We start from the raw sequence: 21,366 nt of genomic DNA, 5'->3' as shown, positions 1-21,366 counted from the left end.
GCTTTCATGTCTAGGAGAAAAGTAATTGTATTGAATGTATTAAACTAAAATACAGGTCAAAATAGGCATAAACCCCTAATGATTAGATATATTAGTTTGATACATTTAGGAAAGTTTTCCAGTAACATGTAAAAAGAGAAGAACCCATAATAAAATGACAAGTAAATTTAAAATTATATTCCAACTCTTCCATTTATTTGCCAATACGTATTCATTCAGAAAAATTTCAATTATTAAAAATTTACAAGTGGTTAGTGTTGTGGTAATTACTTTGAATATGTTCATTAATGTAATCTTCACAATAGCCTTATGAGGAAAGCTTTGTTATTATCTCTATTTTATAAGTGATATAACTGAAACTCAAAAGCACACAACTAGAAAGTAGCAAAACTTCAGTTGAACTCAATATGGTTCTATTATTAAATAGTACATCACTGTTTTGAGAAATTGTCATCATTGTGCCAAACAAAAATGGTGTAAGTGAGCATGTGAAAGAGCCTTCTTGGGCTCACCCATATCCAGTTTCTCGGGATTACTGGTTTCCACCCAGAGGCAGGGACATGGGACCAGTTCAGACCAATGAGCTGTGAGTGGAAGAGATGTGTGCATTGAACTATAGTGGGAAATCCTCCATGAAACTCTTCTCTTGCTTCAGTAGTTGAGGAGAAAGCTTTATGCTAAAATAACAAAGCCACAGATCGAAGCAATTTAGAACCGAAATACCCAAGAAAAGTATTCCATACATCTTCCTACCTATAATGTTCTAATCTTACAATTTTGTTCTTTTCACATCCCTCATCAGCCAGTCAACCTGTTATCTGCTACACATGATTCAGGATGAATCTAAACCCTGAGTCAATGGAAAACCAGATGTATCACCCAAAATTTCATCCACTGGGTCAAATTCACACATATTTTTGGGACCACTTAAGTAGCATGACGATACTGTTGCTATCACCACTTCTGAATGGCTCTCATACCCTGAAGATCTCTGCTATACTTCTCCTTTACTTCTTCAGATCTGTTGTCCAACTTACTCCATGTTGCAGGGGCCATACCTCTACAAAATACATCACATTTGCTCTCTGGCTTCCAAATAGATTTGATCAGTTGGAAGCTGTTACCTAAATGAGCCCAAGATGACCTCTGTGTACTGGCCCCTAGGTTGTTTACTTCTTCACTGCAGGCTGAGACCCAACAACTTAAAAGCCAACTGGTGCCAAATGAAGATTTTTGCACATCCATTTATATTCAAAATATCTCAAACACACGAATTTTTATTTAGTGATTGCCTGCTTTGCCTCCCCCAGGAAACATCACCCCACATCTACTGACCATTTACAAAATAGATCTTTGGGGTTATAGACCCTAAGGTTGCTAAGACACTTCAGAACTCTCACCTAGAGACTTTCCATTATGCTGCTGAGCAATATTTCTATACCTGTGAATCACCTCTCCCTGAGAGTTTTCTAGCCCTCCTTTCCTTCAAGATGGTGACTCTATCATCATGAACCTCTGGAAAGGCTCTTGCAGTGAGGGATTTATACTCTGATGCAACCCTATCCAATGTTACTGCTTCTCATGGTCATATCTTTTTCCTAGATCAGTCCCAAATCCCATGAAATCCTTAGAGGCATCAGCAGGGAATTTGTGTTTGGGAGATGAAAGAAGTCAAAGTATTTATTCTTTGAACTCTTTTTTCTCCAGGATTACAGTTTAGCAGCAATGGTATACTTTTCCTAAATTTACATATCTTTGAGGGGCGGGCAGTCTTCTCCATCAAACGCAGATCTCTATAGATTCCCAAAGCCATCTTCTTCCCTTGACCTTTTCTTGAGGTATCATTGATATAAAACATTATATTAGTTTCAGGTGTACAGTGTAATGATTTGATATGCATTAGTATATATTGCAAAATGATTACCACATCTTTTAAGATTTATACTCTTAATAACTTTAAAGCATGCAATACAGTATTTTTTAGCATTTTATTTTATTTTATTATTAGTTTCAAATATACAGTACATTGATTAGATATTTTTATAGTTTATGAAACAATCCTCCTCATTACTCTATCTTTCCTCTGGCTCTACACATAGACATTACATTGCTGCTGACTGCATTTCCTATGCCATGCTCTCCATCCTCATGGCCATCTATCAACTACTAATTTGTACTTCTTAAACCCTACACTACTTTCTTCCAGTCTTCCCATGCCCCTCCTCTCTGGCCTTATCAGATTATCTCTGTATTTGTGAGTCTGTTTTCAATTAGTTTGTTCTTTTTGTTCCTTAGATTCTGCATGTAAATGAAATCATATGGCATTTATCTTTCTCTGTTTGACTTACTCCACTTAGCATAACCTCTAGGTCTATCCATGTCATTACAAGCGATAGGATTTTATTGTTTTGGTGGCTGAGTAATATGCCATTGTATATATGAATTATAATTTCTTTATCCAAACATCTGTTGATGGGCATTTAGTTTGCTTCCATATCTTAGCTATTCTAAATAGTGCTGCCATGAACATAGGGATGCATAGATCTCTACAAATTATCATTTTGGTTTCTCTTCAGATAAATACCCAGAAGAGGAATTGCTGTGTCAAAAGGTGGATCCATTTTTGAATTTTTTGAGGAAACTCCAGACTGTTTTCCATAGTGGCTGTACCAATTTATAATTCCACCAACTGTGTATGAGGATTCTTTTTCCACATCCTCATCAACGCTTGTTCTTTGATTTATTGGTGATAGCCATTCTGACACATGTGAGATGATATCTCATTGTGGTTTTAATTTGCATTTCTCTGATGATTAGTGACCTCAAGCTTCTTTTCATGTGTCTATTGGCCATCTGTATTTCCTCTTTGGAGGAATATTTATTCAGGTCTTCTGCTCATTTTTAAATTGGATTGTTTGTTTGTTGTTGTTGAGTTGTATGAATTCTTTATATATTTTGTATGTTAACCCTTTATCAGCTGTATCATAAGCAAACATTTTTTCCTATTTCATAGGTTGTCTTTTTGTTTTGTTGATGGTTTCCTTTGTTGTACAAAAAATTTTTAGTTTGATGTAGTCTCATTTGTTTATTTTTTCTTTTGTTTCCCTTGCCCAAGGAGATATATCTAAAAAGAAATTACTATTGGCAATATTGGCGAGATTACTGCCTATGTTTTCTTCTAGACATTTTATGGTTTCAGGTCTTACATTTAAGTCTTTAATCAATTTGAGTCTATTCTTGTATGGTATAAGAAGGTGATCCAGTTTCATTTTTTTTATGTATCATCCAATTTTCCCAACACCATTTATTAAAGAGATTGTCTTTACCTATTTGTATATACTTGCTTCCCTTGCCATATAGTAAATGAGCATATAGACGTGGATTTATTTCTGGGCTCTCTATTCTGTTCCATCAATCAATGTATGTTTTTCAATGCAGTATTTTCAACTATAATCACCATGAAATGTTATATCTCCATGACATATTTATTTTATAAATGGAAGTTGGTTCCTTTGACACCCTTCACTCATTTTGCCAACCCCCATGCCCTCTCCCCTCTGGCAACCACCAATTTACTCTCTATCTATCAGTTTGGGCTTTATTTTGTTTTGTTTTTAGATTCCACATATGAATGAAATCATATGGTATTTGTTCTTCTTTGTCTGACTTACTTCACTTAGCACAATGCCCACAAAGTTCATCTGTGTGGTTGCAAATGTTAAGACTCCGTTCTTTCTTATAGCTGAATAGTATTTCATTGTAAATACTGTATGTATATCGCATTTTATTTATCTATTCATCTATGGATGGACACTTAGATTGTTTTCATATCTTGGCTATTGTAAATAATGTTGCAATAAACCTGGAGGTGCATATAATTTTTGAATTAGTGTTTTTATTTTCTTCAGATAAATACACAAAAGTGGAATTGCTGGATCTTGTGGTAGTTCTATTTTTAATTTTTTGAGGAAGCTCCATACTATTTTATTAGTAGCTGTACCAATTTACATTACCACCAACAGTGCACAGCATAGAGATTAGAACTCAAGTGATCACCCCACTAAATCTAGTACCCATCTTCCCCGTTACATATTTATTACACCATTGTTGACGATTTTCCTTATGCTACACTTTATATCTCCATGACTATCCATTTGTATTTCTTAACCTTTTCCCATTTTTTACTGTCCCCCTAACACCCCTCCTATCTAGTAGCTCTCAAAATGTTCTCTGTACTTATTAGTTAGTTTCTGTTTTTGTTGTTGTTGTTTATTTTGTTCTTTAGACTTCGCATGTATGTGAAATCACATGATATTTGTCTTTATCAAACTTATTTCATTTAGCTCAATACCCTCTAGGCCATCAAGGCAATACCTTTTTCCATTCCCTTCCTTTTAGTCTATGTGTGTCTTTTAATCTGAAGTGAGTCTCTTATAGGCAGCATATGCAGAGGTCTTGTTTTCTTATCCATTCAGCCACCATATCCTTTGGTTGGAGCACTTAATTTTTTCCATTTGAGGTAGTCTTCGATAGCTGTGTAGTTATTAACATTTTTTCATTCATGATTTTGATATATGTTTTTTCTTCTTAAAGAAGTCCCTCCAACATTTTCTGCAATAGTGGCTTGGTGGTAATGAATTTCTTTAGCTTATTTTTGTCTGACCTTTGACTCTAAATGATAGCTTTGCTGAATAAAGTATTCTTGGTTATAGATTCTAGGTTTCCGTCACTTTGAATATTTTGTGCCAAGTCCTTCTGTCCTACAAATTTTTTTTGAGAAATCAGCTGCCAGTCTTATGGGTGATCCCTTGCAAGTAACTAACTGTTTTTCTCTTGCTGTTTTAAAGATTCTTTCTTTGTATTTAACCTTTGGCATTTTAATTATGATATGTCTTGCTGTGGCCTTCTTTGGGTTTCTCTTTCTTGGGACTCTCTGAGCTTCCTGGGGTTGGGAACTTCACTAGGATAGGGAAAAATTTTCTATAATTATTTCTTCAAATACCTTTTCCACTTCTTGCTCTCCCTCTCCTCCTTTAGGTACCCCTATTACATGATTGTCTTTACACTTAGTTTTGCCCCAAAGGCTTTTTAAATTATTATTATATTCTTGGATTCTTTTTCCTTGCCATTTAGATTCGGTGACCTTGGCTTCCCTATCCTATATATTCGTAGTTCAATACTCTTTTTCATCTACTATGTTGGTTCCCTCCAATATACTCTTCACTTCAGATAATGTATTCCTCATTTCTGACTAGTTCCCTTTTATAATTTCCATTTTCATTTTTATATTTTTATCTCTTTGTTAAAGTTCTTGCTGAGTTCACTGCACTTCCCCTAAATTCATTGAGCATCTTTATAAACAGTGTTTTGAGCTCTGCATCTGTTAGATTGCTTTACTCCATTATTCCTGGACCTCTGTTCTTTTCTCTCTTATGGTTTCTGCTTCTTTGTCTTCCTATTTTGGCTGCCTTTCTGTTTCTATGTACTAAGCAAAGTTATCAAGTCTCCCGGTCTGATTATCATGGCTTTGTGTAGCAGGTGTCCAGAGGCACAATCCCGAGAGGTATTCAACAGCAGGCCAAGTTTAACGCCGGTCTGTGCCCCTCCGGGGCCACCTGTTAAGATTCCACAAGCAATCCACAGATACTGTGTTTATAGTTGCCTCAAGAAACCACACCAGAGAAAGAGGTCAGCTGTCACCAGTGTGAGTCTTGAAATTTGCTCAGCAAGTTGCACAGGACTCACCAAGGACACAACTGAATGCACCTTGGGCAGGGCCGCAAATGTGGGAGGTGGAGTTTCAGGGAATCCTCTGGGCAGAGCCACCTCTGTTATCCAGTTCCATGAAGTCTCAGCTATGGCGGCGTTGCATCTGCACTGGGAGGGAGAGGGGTCCACCTGTTGCAAGGTGATTTCTTATTTCTCTCCTTAGTTGTAGGACTTTGTTCATCTAGACCACAGGAGACTGTTTGCTCCGTGTTTCCATCAGAACTTTTATGTGATCAGAAGAGCAGATGAACAAAACCTCTATCATCTATGCCATTTTGACTTCTCTCTAATTCTTTATTTTCTTAATATAGAGTATCATGTTGATTAATTTGTGGATGTTGATTCATCCTTGAATCACTGGAAAGATTTTATTTGATCACGGTGTATCATCCTTTTAATGTATTTTTTAATTCATTTTGCTAATATTTTGTTGAGGATTTTTGTGTCTATGTTCATTGGGGATATTGCACTGTAGTTTTGTTTTCTTATGGTTTTCTTGTCTGGTTTTGTTATCAGGGTAGTATTGATCTCCTAAAATGAGTTTGGAAGCATTCTGCCTCTTCAATCTTTGGAAGAGTTTGAGAAGGATTATTACTAATTCTTCTTTAAATGTTTGGTAGAATTCACTAGTGAAGCCATCTGTTCCTGGACTTATGTTTGGGGGGGAAGGGGATTTTTTGATAGTTTCTTTTTTATTATTATTATTTTACATTAGTTTCCAGTATATAATACAATAGTTAGACATTTATATAATTTATGAAGTGATCCCCTCATCCAATTACTCTAACACCTATCTGGCACTACACATAGCCATTACAATAATATTGACTATGCTATACTCTACATCCTCATGACAGATTTGTAACTATTAATTTGTATTTCTTCACCTCTTCACATATTTCACCCAGCTCTCATCAACCCATCTCTCTCTGGCAATCACCACTTTGTTGTCTGTATCTGTGTCTGTTTTCATTTAGTTTATTTGTTTCTTTTGTTCTTTAGATTCCTCGTATAAGTGAAATCATATGATATGTGTCTTTCTCTGATTTATTTCACTTATCATAATATCCTCTAGGTCCATCCACGTCATGGCGAATGGTAAGATTTTACTTTTTTATGACTGAGTAATATTCCATTGTATATATATATATACCATAATTCTTTATCCAATCTTCTATTGTTGGGCACTTTGGTTGCTTCTATATCTTGGCTATTGTGAATAGTGCTGCAGTGTACATAAGGGTGCATAATCTTTATGAATTAATGTTTTGGTTTTCTTTGGCTAAATACCCAGAAGTGCAATTGCTGGGTCAAAAAGTAGTTCTATTTTTAATTTTTTTGAGGAACAGTCATACTGTTTTCTATAATAGCTGTACCAATTTGCAATCCCAGCAATTATGTACGAGCACTCTCTTTTCTCCAACACTTGTGTTTTTTGATTTATTGATAATAGCCTATCTTACAGGTGTGAGGTGATAGCTCATTGTGGTTTTAATGTGCGTTTCTCTAATAATTAGTTACTATGAGCATCTGTTTATATGTCTATTGGCCATCTGTATTTCCTCTTTGGAGAAATACCTATTCAGGTTTTCTGTCCATTTTTAAATTGCATCATTTGTTTTTTAGTTGTTGAGTTGTATGAGTTCTTTATGAATATGAATATTAACAATGAGGTTGTCATATATAAAATTTATACCAGTGATATCATAGAAAATACCTTCCATTCAGTAGGTTCTCTTTTTGTTTTGTTGATGGTTTCCTTTACTGTGCAAAAACTTTTTAGTTTGTTGTAGTTCCATTTGTTTGTTTTTTTCTTTTGTTTTCCTTTTTGGGGGATTTTTGATAACTGATTAAAACTCCATGTTAATAATTGATTTCTATTTGCATGGAACATCTTTTGCCAACCTTTCACTTTCAGTCTGTGTGTGTCCACATATTAGAAGTGTCTCTTGTAGGCAGCTTGTATATATATAAATTAGATATATATTATATTTTAAATCCATTCAGCCACTTTATTCCTTATTATTCAATAATTTAGTTCATTTACTTTTAAAGTAATTATTGATAAGTATGCACTTACTGCCATTTGGTTCATTCTTTTCTGGCTGTTTTATAGATCCTCTCTTCTTGTCTTCTTTCTTTTAGCTTATTGACTTTCTTTAGTGGTATATTTAATTCCTTTCTCATCGTCATTTGTACTTATGCTATAGGATTTTGCTTTGTGGTTACCATGAGGCTGGCATATAACAAGTTTATTTATAACAGTTTATTTTATAATTTTTTTAAATTTATTTAATTATAGTTGGTATACAATATTATATTAGGTTCAGGTGTACAATATAGTGATTTTACATTTTTGTTCCTTACAATGTGATTACCCCACTAGTTCTAGTAATTATGTGTCACTGTATAAACTTATCACAATATATTGACTATATTCTCCTTCAGTCTATTCTAAATTGATAATTTAAATTTGAACACATTTTAAAACTCTACATTTTTACCCCCCTCCACGTTTTGCTTGTAATGTCACATTTTTATATCTTTTTATTGTGTGTATTCCTTAATTAATTATTGTGGTTATAGTTATTTTTACTACTTCTGTTTTTTAACTTCATTCTAGTTTTATGTGATTAATTGATTATACTATATATATCGGTTATATATATCAGTAAGATTTATACTTTTATATGTTTTCTTGTTACTGATTAGAGCCTTTTCTTTTTAGCTTAAATAGTCTCTTTAAAATTTCTTTTAAGGTCAGTTTACTTGTGGTAAACTCCTCTAGCTTTTGCTTGCCTGAAAAATACTTTGACTCTCCTTCAATTCTGAATGATAACATTGCTGAGCAGTATATTCTTGGTTGGAGGTTTTCGTTTTTGTTTTCTTTCAGCACTTTGACTATATGATGCCACTCCCTTACTTTCTGCAAATTTTCTGCTTAAAAATCTGCCGATAGTCTTATGAGTGTTTCTTTCCACATAACAAGTTGTTTTCTTTCTTGCTGCTCTTAAGATTCTCTCTTTATCTTTAACTTTTGACATTGAATTAGAATATTTTGGTGTGAATCTTTTTAGGGTTATCGTCTTTGGAATTTTCTGGGCTTTCTTTATCTAAATGTCTGTTTCCTTCCTCAATTTAAGGAAGTTTTTCATCATTTTTTTTCGGATAAGTTTTCCGTGCCTTTCTTTCTCTCTTCCCGTGGGAACTCTGTAACGCAAATGTTAATAGGCTTGCTATTGTCCAATAAGTCTCTAAAGCTATCTTCATGTTTTAAAATCCTTTTGTTGTTGTTGTTTTGCTGCTCTGCTTAAGTGAGTTCCACTGACCTGTATTCAAGATCACTGATCCTTTCTATTGCTTTACACTGTCTGATGTTGAACACCTCAACATATTTTTTCAGTTCAGTATTGTATTCTTCAGCTCTGTGAATTCTATTTGGTATTCCCTTATATTTTCTCTTTATTGATGTTATCACAGTATTTATCCATTCTCCTTAATTTGGTGAACGTTTTTGTGACCATTACTTTGAAAACTTTATCAGGTAAATTATTTATCTTCATTTCATTTATTTTTATAAGGTTTTATCCTTTTTTTTTTTTTTTTTGGAACATATTTCTTTATCTCCTCATTTTGTTTGAGTCTCTGTTTGTTTGTAGGTATTATGTGAAATGGCTACCTCTACCCGTCTTTAAGGAGTAGCTTTGTGTATGATGAAGCTTATTGTTCAACTTTGCCCCAGCTCTTGACTCTCTCTCAAACCTTTGTGATTTCCCAAGCAACCTGTTTTATTTTTAATAGCTCTTGTCAGTGTACCAAAGGGAAGGACCTAGTCAGCAACCATTTTCAGGCTGATTAGAAGCCAGACCCTCAAACAGCATATTTTAAAGTATGGAAATATATGTAGCCCTGTGGAACAGCAATCATAACCTCTGCTAAACTCCAGACTAGGTGATCAGGAGGTAGCCCCTGGTGACAGTTGCAAAAATCATGGCTCTTGTTGAATGTATAAACTCATTTCTGAGGGATACTGGTGAGCTGTAGTGAGGCAGAAGGAGAGCACAAAGATGATCTTCCCCAGTTTATGTTCCCCGAGAGCACCTTCGTAGCCTCTACATGTTTGGCAAACCTGAAGCCTTCCCCTCAACCAAGGCTCCAGGACAAGTAAATAGGCCTCTTTCATAAAAAGACTGGGGATGTGTTTTATTCTGCTATCTATGGAGTCCCCTGTGGGTGATAGCCTGACAAGAAATGTCTACTAGATTGTTACAGTCCTATGTGAACCAGGAACGCAAGCCCCACCTAGCCAACAGAGTCAGTCAATCAAGGAGCATCACCTGTGTGGTAGCCACAAAAACTTGGACACCCTATGTAAAAATAGGTAAGAGCTCTCCTCCAAGAAATACTGGTACTCTAAAGTATGGTAGAGAGAGAATGTGAAGATAGAGCCCATCTTCTGAGGTCTCTGGAAAGGTTTGTAATCAGCCCTTATGTGTGTGTTTGATTAGAAATCTGTACCTTAGGTTGCAGCTATAATGATAAGCTGACAGGACTCTTTCAAAAGAAGTCTAAGTTCCTGGATGAATTGCCTTATGCTGTGCCCTGAGGATGGTAGCTATTTAAGAACTCTTTCTCCATTGCTTATGGTTCTGTGAGATTTTTAAGTGCAAGCCCTGCTGGCCTCCATAGCCAGATGATATAAAGACCCTGGCAGTAACTGTAAACACTGCAGTGCCAGACAAGGGTACAAGCTTTTTTCTAGAAGATAATTAGCAAGCTAGAGCAAGGCAGAGATTAAATCCACTGGCCTCCATTTCCTGAGAGGACCTCCGTAGGTACAAATAAGTGTGCCAAACCTGAAGGCTTCTCCTCAGGCCAAAGATCTTTGACATGCAAATAGGTCTCATTCCCTAAAAGATGAGCTTTATTTCATTCTTCTCTGTGTACACTATCCTGAGGGTGGTGGTCTGACAAGAACTTTTTCTCTCTCTGGTTGTTAGAATCCCAGGGAACTGAGAACACAAGTCCCACTGGCTTCCAGAGCCAAATGATCAAAGGATAGGATGTCCCCTAGACTATTGCAGCAAAAACTGAGTACCAACATAAAAAAAGGACACCAGATGTGTATAAATCTCCCTTCCAAGAGATATCGTCACTGATAGATATGAGTGGTAGAGGGAGAGTGCAAAGAAGGTATTTGCCAAAAAAAAAAAAAAAAGGGGGGGGGGGTATGATGGACCTCTCTGATTTTAGATAGCCCTTGGCCTTTCGAACCTAGAATGTTATTATTTTCTCAAAGTGTGTCTATTTCATGTCAAGACCTTCTTTTATTCCAAATCATTAATTTTTTATGAGTTGTGTTTAGTGACCAGGACTCTCCTTTTTCCAATTTCATTAATTTCATATGGAGAACTCCCACTGAGGCGATAAGTTCAACATTCAGCAGAGGTAGTAAGGCAGTAAGGAAAAAGTATCATGGATATCTGTATATCTATTCATACTACTTACCTGTGCTTTTTGGACCTTCTCGGATCCAGTCTCATATGTATCATTTAATTTAATAACGGAATGCTATGTAGCCCAAATTTATGATTTACTTAATGATATAATACCAAGTTCACAATAGGCATCTTGGGTCTATCACATTATCACTTGGTATCTCATGATCAGATATTCGGTGTTCACAAGGGACAAGTAGCAAGTCAGTGGCTACTTTTCCAATAAAAAATAACTAACCAGAAGAGGACAAAGCCTTACTCTAAAACCTCAGGAATCTGCTCTATGACTTTCCTATTGATGCTTGCCAATTTTTCATTCAACATCACTATCTGTCACAGATACTTAGAATACTATTTTTGTTTGTTGGATTGTAAGGTTCAAGAATCAGGACAGCTTGTGTAAAAACTAGAGTTGTACAGTCTTTTCTTATACTAAAATGCACTCAGCAGATTTACAAAGCAGCATGCTCAAATGTACAAAATGTTTCCTCTAAAGTTCAGAAGTCCATTCAGCATTGTACCCCTGTTTCTATGATAGACAGAACAAGGTTCAGTGGCTTGTCATTCACTTCCACCATTTTGCTATTTGTTTTCTGCATGTCATATCATTTTATTTATCAATTTCCTCCATTATTACCATTTTGTGTTTAATTTTTTGTAATGCACCACTTTGATTACTTTGTCATTTCCTTTTCAGTGCATTTATTGTTGTTTTCATAGTGGTTACCTTAGAGATTACAATTAACATCTTAAATTTATAGCAATCTAGTTTGAGTTTATATCAGCTTAGTCTCAATAGTACACAAAATTATGCTTCTGTACAGTTCTGTTCCTCCTTTATATTGCTATCGTCACATATTACATCTTTATACATTGTGCACCCATTGAGATAGATGTGTAATTATTGCTTCATGCATTTGCCCTTTAAATCATATAGAAAATAGGAATTAAAAACTAAAATTACATTATACATTATACATTAATTACATTATACATTAATACTGGCTTTTATATTTACCTACATATTTACTTTTACCAGTGTTCTTTATTTATTCCTATGGCTTCAAGTTACTGCCTAGTTTCTTTTCGTTTCCACTGAAGGGCTCCCTTTAGCATTTTTTTAGGGCAGGTATACAAAGAATGAACTTCCTCAACTTTTGTTTATCTTGGAATTATTTGATTTCTCCTTCTTTTTAAAAACAGTTTTGCTAGATATAGAATTCATGGTTGGAAATTGTTTTCTTTAAGCACATTAAATATGTTATATCACTATTTTCTGGTCTCATGGTTTCTACAGAGGTATCAGCTGTTAATTTAACTGAAGATCTCTTGTACATATGAGTCAATTCTCTTACTGCTTTCAAGATTCTATTTGGGGATGAGGGAGGCTTTTGACAGATTATAATGTGTCTCAGTGTAGATCTTGTGAGTTTATTCTACTTAATGTTCTTGAGCTTCTTAGATATGCAGGTTCATATATTTTTTCAAATTGAGAATTTTTTAACCATTATTTCTGCAAATATTTTTTCTACTTCTTTATCCTTCTATCACTTTCTGGAACTCCCATTATGCATATGTTGGCATTTTTGGTGGTGTCCCACAAGTCTCTTAGGCTCTGTTCATTTTTTATTACATTTTTAATTTTTGCTCCTCAGACTAGATCATTTTACTTGACTTATCTGCAACTTCACTGATTCTTTTGTCTCCTCAAGTTTGTCGTTGAACCCCTCTAGCTAATTTTTTATTTCAGTTACTATGCAATCACTTGCCATATAACATTTCAACCAGTGATGGGCCACATATGTGACAGTGGTTCTATAAGATTATAATGGAGTTGAAAATTTCTATCACCTAGTGAAGTCATAGCTATTGTAACATCATAGTGCAATGCATTACATATGTGTTTGAGGTGATGCTGGTGGAAACAAATCTACTGCATTGCCAGTTATATAAAAGTGTAGCACATAGAATTATATACAGTACATAATACTTCAAAATAATAATAAATGACTTTGTTACTTATTTATGTATTTACTGTTCTATACATTTTATTGTTATTTTAGAATGTACTTTATTTATTAAAAAAAGTTTGCTGTAAAGCAGTATTCCATATTACTTTGGCAGAAGCCTCTTGAATCTTGTGATTACCACATGTCTCGATTGCAGCATTATCTCTTGTACTTGATTTAATCTCATGTTGTTTTATAAATTTAGTGTAGCCTGTTTTAAGTAGTGCAAGACTGTACTTTTTCAGCCCTAGGATTTCTATTTAATTCCTTATATAGTTTCTACTAATATTTTCTACTACTTGAGACATTGTTCTTCTAGTTTCCTTTTATTCTTTATTCCTGCTTTCCTTTAGCTCTTTCAGCATATTTAAGACAGATGATTTAAAATCTTTGTCTAAAGGTTCTCAGCATCACTAATAATCAGGGAAATTCAAATCAAAATTATAATAAGATATCACCTCATACCTATTAGAATGGCTATCACCAAAAAAAAATGAGAGAGAGAGAGAGAGATAATCGTTGGAAAGAATGTGCAGATAAAATAATAATTGTGTAGTGTTGATGGGAATAAATACTGGTATAGCCACTAGGGAAAACAGTATGGAGATGCCTCAAAAAATTAAAAACAGTTACCATATCATCCATTTATGCATATTTATCTGAAGGAAACAAAACACTAACTCAAAGAACAGACTTCCAGGGTTCTGGTCAAAATGGTGGAGTAGATACATGCCGTGCTTACATCCTCCCATAACTACACTAAAATTACAACTAAAATATAGAAAAATCAACCTGAAGAACCATCCAAAGACTAGCTGAACAGAAGTCCTATAACTAAGGACGTAAGAAGCCACCTCAAGACTGGTAAGAGAAACAGATGTGCAAAACTAGGTTGGACCCACACCTACATGTGGTGGTGGAGAATTGGGAGAGATATCTCCATTGCAGCGGTTTCCCCTGAAGAGTGAAGGGTTCTAGGCCCACATCAGGATCCCCAGCCCAGAGAACCAGGGCCAGGAAGAGGATCCTCCACAACATCTGGCTGTGAAAATCAGCTGGGATTCCATCCATCTGGGTTAGAGAGAGAGAGCAACTGGAAACCCAGGTGTCCTCTTAAAGAGTCCACACATAGAATCTCTTAATCCCAAGCACTCACCTTGGGCTTGGCAAAAGGGCAGCTGCTTAGGAGGTTTCAGAGACATACAAGGACAAACTGAGTTGGGTGTCTTCAGTATGAGGGCTGGAGGAAAAGCCTCCATTGTCTATGTGTTGAGCTCCCCTCCTCTATAGCCGGCAGGTGGACTCCAATTTTCTTTTGTTGAACACTTTTCCCACACGAGCAAATACAAATTTTCATTGGCTGGTGAGTCTTGTACACTCCCTACCCAACTTGCCAACCACCAGATGTTTTTACCCAGCTGTTAGGCAGTCAGTATTATCTCACACTGCATCTTTCTTGTACAACTGTTGGGGGTCTGCAGGCCTCCAGCAAGCAGCAGCTGGCCTCAGTGCTCTCTGAGACTTTTGTGGAATGGCCCCAGGCTCAGCACTGGCACCAAATTTGCATTAACCCATTGAACAGCACTCGCCCCATGCTGGTGACTCTCAGAACCCTAACCCCATCTAACTATCTTACTGACAGAAGCTGTTTCAGTGGTCTGCAGGCAGCTGGTATTGGCCCATACTGCAGTCGTTCTTGGAAAACTTTTGAGAGTCCAGTCCCCAGGCAGATAGTGGCTGGCCTCTGTGTGCTCTAAACTTGTTGTGAAGTGGCCCAAGGTTCAAAACTGGCATCAAGTCTGAATCTACATTAACCTGTTGAATACCACTCACACCATGCTAGTGAATTCCTGAGATTCTGGCCATCCAAACTCTCATAACACTGTACCAGGTGAGACTTTTTAAGCAGCTAAATCTTATAAACAGCTTGCAGGTTGTAGCAGGCCTCAGGATGCCTTTGGCCTTTTACTCAGCTTCCCTAGGCCAGGCATTAGCGATAACTGGCCTCATTTCACAGCATGGCCTCTCCCACACATCTCTAGGTCCAGCATAGGCAGTAACCAACTGCAGATTGCTTGTAGCTCCTACAAGTAGCTCCGACAAGTCACAGGCATGGCTGAACTTGGCCTGCACTGAGTACCCTCCTAAGAGGCCTGAGAACCAGCACACTCAGTGGCTGGTTTTAAACCACAGTAGAACAACACTCAATTAGCCCCTCGAGCTGCAGACCCAAAAGGTGGTCTCAACAGGCACCTTAGCCCACTGGAGCAAATCCTGCTGCATGAGGTCACCCCTGAACAGCAAATTACATGCTGTGGTCATGGCAAATCCTTACAGCCAGTAAGCCTGAGGATCAATCCCGCCCACTGATGCACCAATAGCTATCAAGTCTCAAGTACACAAGAGCACACAATTCACACAAGGGACACTCCAGGAGCACCCATCTCAGGTGACCAGAGAGACTGTGCCACTGGACACCACAGGAAACCTACTACATAAGGCAACCCTGCCAAGACTAAGAGATGTAGCAGATTTACCTAATACATAAAAACAAACAAAGAGAGGTCACTAAAATGAGGAAGGGAAATATGTCAAAAATGACAGAACAAAAGAAAACTGCAGAAAAAGAACTAAAGCAAATAAAGACAAGTAATCTACAAGATACAAAGTTCAAAACACAGGTTATAAGAATATTTAAGGAACTTAGTAAGAACTTCAACAAAGAGATAGTAAGCATTAATAGAATCCATAAGTGAGAACCACACAGAAATGAAAAGTACACTAGAAGGAATCAACAGCAGATTAGATGAAGCAGAAGATCAAATTAGTGATTTAGAAGACAAGGAAGCAGAAAATACTCAATGTGAACAACAAGAAAAAAGGAAAAACTCAAGATAGTTGAGGAACAACTAGGACAACATCAAATGTAACAACATTCACATCTTAGGTGTACCAGAAAGAAAAAGAGAAAACAAAAAATTGAGGACAAATTTGAAGAAATAATGATGAAAAACTTCCTTAACTTGTTGAAAGAAATAGACATACAAATCCAGAAAATGCAGTCTTAAGCAAGATAAACCCAAATAGGCACAACCAAAATATACCATAATTAAAATGCCAAAGGTTAAAGACAAGGAGGACTCTTAAAAGCAGCAAGAGAAAAGCAATTAGTTATCTGTAAAGAAGCTCCCATAAGACTGCCAGTTGATTTCTCAACAGGGACTTTGCGGGCCAGAAGGGATTGGCATAAAATATTCAAAGACAAAAAGCAAGGAACTACAACTCAGACTACTCTACACAGCAAGGCAATCATTTACAATTGAAGGAGAGAAGTGAGAATATTTAGTGAAATAAAGGAAGTCTATTCAATAGATGGTGTTAGAAAAATTGGACAGATATACGCAGAAAAATAAAACTAGATCACCTTATTACACCATATAGAATAATAAATTCAAAATTGATTAGAGTTCAATGTAAGACTCCAAATCATAAAACTGCTAAAAGAAAACATAGGCAGTAAATTCTTTGATATTGCTCTTAGCAATATTTTTTTGTGATAAGTAGCCTCAGGCAAGGGAAACAAAAGAAAAAATAAAAATATGGGACTATATCAAACTAAAAAGGTTTTGCACAGCAAACAACAACAAAATGAAAAGACAACCTACTGAATGAGAGAATGTATTTCGAATGATATACCCAATAAGAAGTTAAGATCCAAAATTTATGAAGAACTCAGACAATTCAACAACCAAAAAAGAAACAATGCAATTCAAAAATGGTTTAAGACTCTGAATAAACATTTTTCCAAAGAAATACAGATGGAAAATGGACATATGAAAAAAATGTTCAAGGTCACTAATCACCAGAGAAATACAAGTTGAAACCTCAATGAGATATCACCTCACATGTGTCAGAATGACTATTATCAATAAATCAACAAGCAATTGTTGGCAAGGATGTGGAGAAAAGGGACCCCTTGTGCACTGTGGTTGCACTAGACTAAACGGGGAATCACTTCATAAACTTGACAAATGTCTAAACATTATACAGTACACCTAAAACTAATATAAAATAATACTAAATGTCAACTGTAATTGAAAAATAAAAATTTAAATAAATAAAAAATAAATTGAAGGAGAGATAAAGAGTTCCCCAGTCAAGAAAAAAAGGAAAAAATTCATCAACACCAAACCAGTATTACAAGAATGTTAAGAGGACTTCTTTAAGAAGAAGAAAGGGAGATAAAAGAACATAAATATGAATAACAAAATAGAAATAACCATGAACCTATCGGTAATCACTTTAAATGAAAATGGATTAGTTGCTCAAAAGACATAGAGTAGTTGAATGCATAAGAAAACTACACCTATATATATGCTGTCTATAAGAGACCCACTTCAGATTGAAAGACACACACAGCCTGAAAGTCAGGGATGGAAAAACATATATTATGCAAATGTAAATGAAAAAAAGCTGGGGTAGCAATACTTACATCAGACAAAATAGACTTTAAAACAAAGGCTATAATAAGACAAAGAAGGATATTACATAATAATAAAGGGATCAATTCAGCAAGATGATATAACCCTTGTAAACATTTTTGCATATACTGTATAAGCACCCAAATACATAAAGCAAATATTAATAAACAAAAAGGGACAGTTTGACAGTAATATAGTCATAATAGGGAACTTTGACACCCTACTGAAATCAAAGGAAAATCATCTAGACATAATTAACAAGGAAACAGTGACCTTATATGACACTTTAGACTTGAAGAATTTAATTGATATTTTTAGAACACTGAACTTGAAAACAGCAGAATATACATTCTTTTAATGCACACATGGGACATTTTGTAGGATAGACCACATGTTAAACCACAAAACAAGTTTCAATAAATTTAATAAGACTGAAATTATACTAACCATCTTCTCCAAGCACAATGGTATGAAATAAGAAATAAATTGCAAGAAAAAAATGAAAAACACACAAATACATAGAAGCTAAATAACAACATGCTACTAAACAATGAATGGATTAAGAGATCAAACAAGAATTCAAAAAATACCTGAGACGAATAAAAACAAAAACACAGTGACCCAAAATACATGGAACACAGCGAAATCAATCCTTAGAGGGAAATTTATAGCAATAAGGCATACCTCAAAAAATAAATAAATAAAACAAAATCTCAAATAAACAATCTAACCTTACAGCTAAAGGAAATAGAAAAAGAACAACAAACAAAACCCAAAGTGAGTAGAAGAAAGGACATAGTAAAGATCAGAGAGGAAATAAATAAAATAGAGCCTATAAATAAATACAAAAGATCAATGAAACCAAGAGCTAATTCTTTGAAAAGATATACAAAATTGATGAACTTTAACCAGACTCATTAAGAAAAAAAGAGAGAAAATCCAAATAAATAAAATTAGAAATAAAAAAGAAGTGACAACTGACACCACAGAAATACAAAAAATTATAAGAAAACACTATGAACAATTTTATGCTAACAAATGGAACAATCTGGAATAAATGAATAAATTCCTAGAAACATATAACCTTCCAAGACTGAATCGGAAGAAACAGAACATATGACCAGAATGATTACAATTAATGAAATTGAATCAGTAATTGAAAATCTCCCTGCAAACAAAAGTTCTGGACCAGATGTCCTCACAGTTGAACTTTACCAAACATTCAAACATTATTTTTCTCAAATTGTTCCAAAACACACCAGGGTAAGGAAGCCCCTCGATCTCATTTTACAAGGCAACCATTATCGTGATCCCAAAGCTAAAGACATTACAGAAAAAATTATAGGCCAATAACCCTGTTGAACATAGATGCAAAAATTCTCAACAAAATATTAGCAAACTGAATTCAGCAATCCATTAAAAAGATCATACATAATGATAATGTGGCATTTATTTATAGGATACAAGTTTGGTTTGATATCCACAAATCAATTAACGTGGTATATCGCATAAACAAAATGAAGGATAAAAATCATATAATCATATCAATGGATGCGGAAAAAGCATTTGACAAAATCCAGCATCCATTTTTGATAAGAACTCTCAGCAAAGTGGGAATAGAAAAAACATATGTCGACATAATAAAGGCCATCTATGACAAACCCACGGCTAACATTACACTCAGTGATGAAAAGCTAAAGTGTTTTCCTTACAATCCAGAACAGGACAAAGATGTTTACTTTCACCACTTCTACTCAACCTAGTATTGAAAATCTTAGCCACAGCAATCACACAAGAAAAATAAATAAAAGGTCTTCAAATTGGAAAGAGAGAAGAAAAACTGTCATTATTTGCAAATGCCATGATACTATATATAGAAAGCCCTAAATATCCCACCAAAATACTGTTAGAACTGATGAATAAATTTAGTAAAGTAGCAGGACTCAAAATTAATATTCGAAAATCAGTTTCATTTTTATACACCAATAACGAATTATGAGAGAAATAAAAAAAAAAGATCCCATTTAAAATTGCATCAAAAATAAAATAAATAAAATACCTGAGAATAAATTTAACCAAGGAGGTAAAAAACAAAACAAACAAAAAAAAACTGTACTTGAAAACAGTGAAGAAAGAAATTAAAGAAGATACAAATAAATGAAAGCATATACCGTGCTCATGGATAGGAAGAAGTAACATTGTTAAAACGTCTGTAGTACCCAAAGCAATCTATAGATTCAATGCAATCCTTATCAAAATACCAATGGCATTTTTCACGGAACTAGCGCAAATAATCCTAAAATTTCTATGGAGCCATAAGAAAACCCAAATAGCCACGACAATCTTGAGAAGGAAGAAGAAATTTGGAGGTATCACAATATTTGATATTGAACTATACTACAAAAATGTAGTAATCAAAACAGCATGGTATTGGCATAAAAGCAGATCCAAAAGAGATCAATGGAACAGAATAAAGAACCCAGAATTAAACTCAAGCCTAAATAGTTATTTAATCTATGACTAAGGAGGCAAGAATATACAATGGGGGTAAAGACAGTCTTTTCAATAAATGGTGATGAAAAAAAATGGGCCAGATACAAGCAAAAAAAAAAAAAATGAAACTAGATCATCTTTATACATAATGTATGAGGATAAATCAAAACGGATTAAAAGGCTCAACGTAGGACCCAAACCCGTAAAACTTTTAGAAGAAAACATAAGCAGTAAATTTTACAACATTCCTATTAGTGTTATTTCTTTCTCATATATTACCTCAGGTAAGGGAAACAAAAGAAAAATAAACAAATAATACTACATCGAACTAAAGAGTTTTTGCTCAGCAAAGAAAACCATCAACAAAATGTAAAGACAACCTATGAATAAGATATTTGCCAGTGATACATTATATAAGAAGTTAATATCCAAATTTTTAAAGAACTCATGCAAGTTAACACCAAAACAACAAAGAACACAATTTAAAAATGGGCAGACCTATTTATACAAGTCCAAAAAAGACATACATATGGCCAACAGACACATAAAAAATCCTCAAAGTCACTAATTATCAGAAACATGCAAATTAAAACCACAATGAGGTATCACCTCATGTATGTCAGAATGGCTATCATCAATAAATCAACAAACAAGTGCTAGCAAGGATATGGAGAAAAGGGAATCCTCGTTCACTACAAGTAGATTGCAAATTGGTGCAGCCACTATGGAAAATAGTATGAAATGTTCTCAAAAAATTAAAAGTAAAACTACCTTATGACCCAGTAGTTCCATTTCTGGATATTTATCCAAAAAAAAAAAAAAATCCAAAACATTATTTTGAAAAGATACCCCTATGTTCATTGTAGCATTATTTACAATATCCAAGATAAGGAAGCAACTTACATGCCCATCAAATATGATTGGATAAAGAAGAGGTGGTACATATATACAAGGGAATATTACTTGGCCATAAAAAAGAATGAAATCTTAACATTTGAGATGACATGGATGGAACTGGAAGATATTATGCTCAGTAAAATAAGTCAGACAAAGAAAGACAAATACTATATGATCTCATTTATATGTGGAATCTAAAGAACAAAATAAAGAAACAAA

This window comes from Pteropus alecto, unplaced genomic scaffold (genome assembly GCF_000325575.1).
Source record: "Pteropus alecto unplaced genomic scaffold, ASM32557v1 scaffold58, whole genome shotgun sequence".
Lineage (NCBI taxonomy): Eukaryota > Metazoa > Chordata > Mammalia > Chiroptera > Pteropodidae > Pteropus > Pteropus alecto.
Note: the sequence above shows the minus strand (reverse complement) of the source record.